This window comes from Malaclemys terrapin, chromosome 7 (genome assembly GCF_027887155.1).
Source record: "Malaclemys terrapin pileata isolate rMalTer1 chromosome 7, rMalTer1.hap1, whole genome shotgun sequence".
Classification (NCBI taxonomy): domain Eukaryota; kingdom Metazoa; phylum Chordata; order Testudines; family Emydidae; genus Malaclemys; species Malaclemys terrapin.
The window spans coordinates 43,430,676-43,439,106 of NC_071511.1; the positions used below are offsets into that span (position 1 = coordinate 43,430,676).

General features: G+C 39.9%; 1 long non-coding RNA gene across 1 annotated transcript in view; it reads left to right on the forward strand.

The window, feature by feature from the left end:
* LOC128841105 (uncharacterized) overlaps window positions 1-6,015 on the forward strand; it is a 29,983-nt gene extending 23,968 nt beyond the window's left edge. The window contains exon 3 of the long non-coding RNA XR_008445773.1: window positions 5,863-6,015. This is a non-coding gene — a long non-coding RNA (uncharacterized LOC128841105). The remainder of the gene's footprint in view (window positions 1-5,862) is intronic.
* The last annotated feature ends 2,416 nt before the right edge of the window (window positions 6,016-8,431 follow it).

Genomic DNA, 8,431 nt, shown 5'->3' on the forward strand with positions numbered 1-8,431 from the left:
AATCATAGAGTTTGCAATTCTAAGGAAGGGTAAAAGGGAGTACAGCAAAATAGAGACAATGGATTTCAGGAAGGCGGATTTTGGTAAGCTCAGAGAGCTGATAGCTAAGGTCCCATGGGAATCAAGACTGAGGTGGAAAAACAACTGAGGAGAGTTGTTTTTGGTATGCATCCGAAGAAGTGGGCTGTAGTCCACGAAAGCTTATGCTCTAATAAATTTGTTAGTCTCTAAGGTGCCACAAGTACTCCTGTTCTTTTTGAGGAGAGTTGGCAGTTTTTCAAAGAGACACTATTAAGGGCCCAAAAGCAAGCTATTCCGCTGGTTAGGAAAGATAGAAAATGTGGCAAAAGACCACCTTGGCTTAACCATGAGATCTTGCATGATCTAAAAAATAAAAAGGAGTCATATCAAAAACGGAAACTAGGACAGATTACAAAGGATGAATATAGGTAAACAACACAGGAATGCAGGGGCAAGATTAGAAAGGCAAAGGCACAAAATGAGCTCAAACTAGCTACAGGAATAAAGGGAAACAAGAAGACTTTTTAACAATACATTAGAAGCAAGAGGAAGGCCAAGGACAGGGTAGGCCCACTGCTCAGTGAGGCAGGAGAAACAGTAACAGGAAACTTGGAAATGGCAGAGATGCTTAATGACTTCTTTGTTTCAGTCTTCAACAAGAAGTCTGAAGGAATGCCTAATATAGTGAATGCTAATGGGAAGGAGGTAGGTTTAGAAGATAAAATAAAAAAGAACAAGTTAAAAATCACTTAGAAAAGTTAGATGCCTGCAAGTCACCAGGGCCTGATGAAATGCATCCTAGAATACTCAAGGAGCTAATAGAGGAGGTATCTGAGCCTCTAGCTGTTATCTTTGGAAAATCATGGGAAACGGGAGAGATTCCAGAAGACTGGAAAAGGGCAAATATAGTGCCCATCTATAAAAAGGGAAATAAAAACAACCCAGGAAACTACAGACCAGTTAGTTTAACTTCTGTGCCAGGGAAGATAATGGAGCAAGTAATTAAGGAAATCATCTGCAAACACTTGGAAGGTGGTAAGGTGATAGGAAATAGCCAGCATGGATTTGTAAAGAACAAATCATGTCAAACCAATCTGATAGCATTCTTTGATAGGATAACGAGTCTTGTGGATAAGGGAGAAGCGGTGGATGTGGTATACCTAGACTTTAGTAAGGCATTTACGGTCTCGCATGATATTCTTATCAATAAACTAGGCAAATACAATTTAGATGGGTCTACTATAAGGTGGGTGCATAACTGGCTGGATAATTGTACTCAGAGAGTAGTTATTAATGGTTCCCAATCCTGCTGGAAAGGTATAACGAGTGGGGTTCCACAGGGGTCTGTTTTGGGACCGGCTCTGTTCAATATCTTCATCAACGACTTAGATATTGGTATAGAAAGTACACTTATTAAGTTTGCAGATGATACCAAACTGGAAGGGATTGCAACTGCTTTGGAGGACAGAGTCATAATTCAAAATGATCTGGACAAATCGGAGAAATGGTCTGGGGTAAACAGGATGAAGTTTAATAAAGACAAATGCAAAGTGCTCCACTTAGGAAGGAACAATCAGTTTCACACATACAGAATGGGAAGAGACTGTCTAGGAAGGAGTATGGCAGAAAGGGATCTAGGAGTTATAGTGGACCACAAGCTAAATATGAGTCAGTGTGATGCTATTGCAAAAAAAGCAAACGTGATTCTGGGATGTATTAGCAGGTGTGTTGTGAGCAAGACACGAGAAGTCATTCTTCCGCTCTACTCTGTGCTGGTTAGGCCTCAACTGGAGTATTGTGTCCAGTTCTGGGCACCACATTTGAAGAAAGATGTGGAGAAATTGGAGAGGGTCCAGAGAAGAGCAATAAGAATGATTAAAGGTCTTGAGAACATGACCTATGAAGGAAGGCTGAAAGAATTGGGTTTGTTTAGTTTGGAAAAGAGAAGACTGAGAGGGGACATGATCGCAGTTTTCAGGTATCTAAAAGGGTGTCATAAGGAGGAGGGAGAAAACTTGTTCACCTTGGCCTCTAAGGATAGAACAAGAAGCAATGGGCTTAAACTGCAGCAAGGGAGGTTTAGGTTGGACATTAGGAAAAAGTTCCTAACTGTCAGGGTGGTTAAACACTGGAATAAATTGCCTAGGGAGGTTGTGGAATCTCCATCTCTGGAGATATTTAAGAGTAGGTTAAATAAATGTCTATGAGGGATGGTCTAATCAGTATTTGGTCCTGCCATGAGGGCAGGGTACTGGACTTGATGACCTCTCGAGGTCCCTTCCAGTCCTAGAATCTATGAATCTATGATTCTCTATAAGAGCAGCAGGAAGAAAGTGGGCTGCTGATTCTGCACAGAGAGAGAGGGAGTTCTCAGGGAGTACAGAAGCTGCCTAGAGCAAGCAGCCTCCAATGGACAAACTTGGGTCTTAGGCCAGAATGAAATTCAGAGGCTGCTGGGAGTGAATAGGCTCCAGCAGAGAAACTTGGGGACTGAGACAACAGGTAGGAAAGGTCTGTGAAAATGGATGGAATTGAAAACTTTATTGTGAATATCTGTTAATTTAGTAAAGCGAGAACCAAAGAAGGGATGGGAACGGACAAATGTTTTTTTTTGAGTTTAAGAAGACCCTTAAGGGGGAAATTGAAGCTGACTGCCTGTAGCATCACCTCAGGCCATGAGAGTATGCTCAGGAGGCAGCCAATCTGGTGACACCCATCAACATGGGTTAATGGAAAATAGGTCTTGTCAAACTAACTTAATTTTTGTATGTGTGTGAGTACAAGTTTGGTTGCTAAAGGTAATAGTGTTGATTTAATTTATTTAGACTTCTGTAGGGCATTTGACCAGGTACCACATTTGGATTAAAATTTAAACAAAACAAAATTAACATGGCACATATTAAACAAATTAAAAACTGGCTGATAGGTCTCAAAATGTAATTGTAAATGAGGAATCATCAAGTGGGTATGTTTCTACTGTGATCCTTCAGGGCTTGGTTCTTAGCTCTTTGCTATTTAAATTTGTTTATCAATGACCTGGAAATAAACATAAAACCATCACTGATAAAATTTGCAGACAGCACAAAAATTAGGGGAGTGTTAAATAATGAAAAGAACAGGTTATTGAAACAGAGTGATCTGGATTGCATGGTAAACTGGGCACAAGCAAATGACATGTGTTTTAATATGGACATATGTAAATATATACATATGGGAACAAAGAATGTAGGATGGGGGACTCTATCGTGGGAAGCAGTGATTCTGAAAGAGACTTGGGGGGTCAGCTGAACATGAGTTCCCAGTGCGATCCTTGGATACATAAATAGGGGCATCTTGAGTAGGAATAGAGAGGTTGTTTTTACCTCTATATTTGGCACTAGCGTGCATACTATATTCAGTTCTGATGTCCACAATTCAATAAGGATGTTGCTAAATTGGAGAGGGCTCAAAGAAGAGCCACAAGAAGGATTAAAGGATTGGAAGGCATGCCCTATAGAGATAGACTGAAGGCACTCTATTTAGTTTAACAAAGAGAAGGTTGGGTGGTGACTTGATCACAGTCTGTAAATACTGTACCTACATGGAGAACCAATATTTGATGATGGATTCCTCAGTCTAGTAGACAAATCTCACATGATCCAATAGTTGCAAGCTAAAGCTAGACTGGAAATAAGGTCAAAATTTTTAATAGCAAGAGTAATTAACCATTGGAATAATTTACCAAGGGTCATGGTAGATTCTCCATCACTGACAATTTTTAAAACAAGATTGGATATTTTTCTAAAAGACCTGCTGTAATTCAAACAGGAATTATTTTGAGGAAGTTCTCTAGCCTGTGCTATAAGGAGGTCAGACTAGATGATCACACTACGATTCTTATGCCACCCTATCAATCCTGAATTTGGCTCATGGTGTGCAGTACCCTGATCCCTCTTACTATATGTGCAGCAGTATTTGGACCTTCCTACACTATTTAGAAGTAGAGTTCTACTGGATTTAGCCCAGGTCTTTGAACCAGAAGCTCTTTAGTTGTAATCCCAGCTCTCATGGTTCACCTTGGACAATTCATTTAACATCTGTTTTAAGTCTGTAAAATTAGAATATTTCTCATCTACTACACAGGCATGTTGTGACAATTGACGTCTGTCTGGTGCTCTGAAAACTGGGGGGGCGGGGGGAAGTCTGTAAAATATTAAGTACTATTGTCTCGCTGTACCATACAAATATCATATCTAGAGTGGGGTATTTCCTCAGTTGGCTTTATTTGGCATAGATTCCACTGATTTAAATGGAGCTCCACTAGTCTGCACAAGCTAAGCATCTGGGTCAGTATATTTTAAAGAGTGAATACCATCTGTGTCTGCCTTCTCACTATTAAAACTGCACATCATTTCAGTGATGAATCCCAAAAGCACGTGAAGCTTGCCTGGTTTCATTAAAATTCAAAACTCTCATGACAGGTTTACTAAGAAGTTTGTGATTCCTTTAAGCAAACCTGGGCCAACTGATATTCTCAATGTAAAATAAACTTTCCTGAGTTTCACTTGGATGTTTGGAGTTCATTCCAATCAGGAATGTAAGGCAAAACTCAAGGGTACACGGGAAGCATTCAGACAAGCCACCTCCAAAATGAAATCACCAAAACATATTCAGCTCTGCTTGTACAGATCTTCTTAAGAAATATTTGCATTACTTTGCTGAAGTTTGTAATTGCCCAGCCCAGCAAGGACCTCATTATTGGTGTTTTTTAGGCTAGCATGCCAGTTTATACTCGCAATACCTGTTAATATTGCACCAATATGAGCTTGATGTGACTTAACTGGAATATTGTGAAGCACTGAAGGGATGATTAAAGCAATGCTGTTTCTCACTTGAAAGCTCTTCCCAGCTGCTTTCTTTTAGCTGAATCTTTGTGGCTGAAAAAAGTGACATTAAATGCAGGAAGGGAAGAGCGCACCAGCTGCTTAGTTTGATGTTTCGATAATGTTGCCCTTGGACTAACAAATAAACTCACAGATGTGTCTGAACACCAAGCATTATAAAGTTTGGCTACAATTTGTCATTTGAACTCACATTTCAATTCAAATCAGTTTTCCCTGGGTGCTTGTTTTGACTGATTTCTTCTTACTTTCACTAAAAGCTCAGTGAGTAACTTGCATTCCTAAATGCCTGTACTTTGAACTATGATTGGACCAGAACTAATAATTAAGGACATTCAATATGGATCAGTGCTTGGACCAGAGACTTATGAAGAAAATCAGGAAGCTGTAGAAGTGGTGATGTAACTCAGCAGATGCTAGCCATTTTTCTCAATATTGACCTGGGGGGAGGTGCACTTTGTATTAAAGGTTACAATGTTGCTGGAGGTGCCATCTCTAGGATGAGAGACAAGTGAAGCAGGGTCCTTGCAATGTAGTAACTAGAGGCATGGCACTCATGGTTTTTGCTTTTCAAGTATTTGCACACAGAAAAATTATAGTTTTTACAAAGTGCCTTATGTTTGACATTTGAAGGCAAGAATGTGTTAATATAGCACCTTGCAGACCCAAGCACCCCAAATCATTTCACAAACTGTACATCCACATGGATGAGCAGGGTCATCTGTGATGGAATGCAGCAGATTAATAGCACATACATGTGCTACATGCTGTGGTTTAGGATAAGAACACCACTCCAGCCAATTTAAATTGCAGGATTAATTTTGCTAACTGTTGGAATGAAGCTGGGATATCAACTTTAGCGCCTTAGTACCAGTGAAAATCTTTAACTGTGAGTTCTTGGTAACTCAGTTTTAAATCACTTAACATCTTTTCACACTATCCCCTCTCACTCACTGTACAGGAGACTTGATTCAGGGCTGACTGGGGGACCTACTGCATCACCACCACAACTTCCTTCAGCACCTGAATTCTCCTTGGGATGTTTCCACATCCAGGTACTTACATGGCCAAGTCAGTTCAATATGTGAAATTTGACTGTGTTCACCGATTGAAGTGTCACGTTTGGAGGTACACATTTCTAAATACAAAAATAAATTTTTTATCACTTTTACCTCATGTTGAGAACTTTTTGCTCATTTCCATGAATAATATCTCAAAAATCTATGAAGGAGTAATTCTTCTTTGTGGTCTGCAGTTTATGGGTTTGTCTAAGACTGAAAGAAGAAATATCCCCAAAGAGACTAGTACCATTCTATTTTTGACCCATCCCAGAAATGTATACTAGCATATAGCACCATCATTCTCCTGGGATCTGCAGTCTGATTTTGTTATCCCAGATAGCACAATCCCTCAGTTCAACTATGTGGTACTTAAAGAGCCTCTGAAATTTATTTTCTATGATTAATAAAGTAGTAACAGGAAGGTATGCATCCCTTAAAATTATGGTGATTTCACTCCATTGTTAACCGTTAAAGGCACTTTTTTTACTGGGTTAGTGTCCTTTACTATTTCTGTTGCCAAACTCCCTCATATATAAATTGTATGAACAATAGATATTTTGTCCTAAGGCTATTTTTGTAACTGAAGCACATCCTCCCAGTTAAGACCTCTTAAATGACTGGTATCTTGAGCAGTAGAGACAGCTTAAGGAAACAAGAACTGAAGACAAATGCAACCGTCCATCTAAAATAGTCTCTACCCTACAACTAACCACAGAATAGGGAAACTTTGAGTAAACCCATAATCTTTTCTCATAACTATAGTAGCTGTGGGCCTTACTTATACTTCCCAGGCAGGCTGAAATTATCATATCTATCCAGTGGACTGGAAATAAGCAAAAGGCAATGTGTATTGTTTCATTAAGGCATTGGGATTTCTTCTAGTAGGTGCATATAGATAAAGCCACAGGACTCTGAAGAGATAAAATATCTCTCTAATCTACACTCAGCCCCCATTTTGATCAATTCTTTCATGAATCTGGGCTCTGCTTGGTGCAGGGGAGAGGGACCCTGCCTGTGAGCCGGTTATGGAGTTCTGATTCTGCACCAGCCTAACCCAGCATGGTAGAGCAGCATAAGGAAGATCAGTTCAGCAGAGCTCTATTCTGCCATACCTGCTGTCTGCCCTCTACATAGAGGTGCTGGCATAGAAGCTGCCTCTCCTGAATTTGCTGGCCATTCATCTCCAGAATCTGGCCCCCTTCCAGCACCCCTGCAGAACATAGGGCAAAATCATATTTGTGGTCCCATTGACTTGGCTCATAGCAGTAAGAACTGAATTACTTGATGTAATGAGAATAGCTTTGCTTAACAACTCAAACAAAGGGTACAGGAATATTATTATCAACTCCATGATAGCCATGCTGCGATGACCATGGAAACTCCAGTTGAGGACATTATGAACAATTAATTGACTTTAGTCTTGACTTGGGATTTTGAGAATATCACTTTACCATGGAACTGATTAAAAATACCTGTTGAGCTAGATCTCCTTTTACAAGCTTTACTTCATTGACATTAGTGGTAATACTGTTGATATACATCCATGTCAGAGGATTACCAGGTTCAATAATCAGAGCTAAATGTGTTTCTCCATTCAATCTTTCATCTGTGTTACAGATGAAAGGCTGGTGGGGTAGACCTGAAGAATGTAACTTCCAAGGCAAAGAGTAATCAATGTCCTGAATGGATGTCAGTTCTAACGAGGGTTTACATAGAGTGCTGAAGTTGTATAATTGCTGTGTCCTACAATATTGTGAAGACCTATAATTCAGCTTCTAAACAACTGCAGAATCTTACTGAAACCCATGGGGATTCTCCCTGAGGAATGCAGCATCAGACCCAGAGTACTTAATACGTGATATCAAGTCCTTATGCCCCCAACCTAGTATACAGTACCATATAGTCTCAATGGGAACTTGATACTACAGTATCACCCTGGGAATGACTAGAAAGAATGAGGTGGAAATCAATGATTTTGGAATTCACATATTAGCACTGGTAATGTAATAAAGCTAATATTCTAGCAACAGGAGCAATCATTTCACACTCTGGAGTGTATAATTTTGATAGATACCAGCTGAGTAAAAAATACCTTTTTAACACTGTTCCCCTGTTCACAAATCTCCTGAACAGAACTCATGGTGGCTTATTACTTTGAGCAGAAAGTTAGCTGTTATGATTAACTAAAGTAGTAGAGTACATGTTCAGAGGTTCTGCAGTGCTTTGGAAACTAACCCTCTACTTACAAATAGTTGACTTTTCCAGCCAATAATTTTAAATAGCACAAACAAAAGGGAAGACCTTAACAGTTTACCTAAAGTTCTATTCTGGAATGGTTCTTTTCGGTGGTGCAAGAAAAATCCATTTCTTACCAGTACGGGGGCAGGATGGGGGGCACGTGACCTCTTCACATAACCCTCCACGTAACTCCACCCCAGTCCAGGGACCCCACGCTCTCTTCATCCCTTC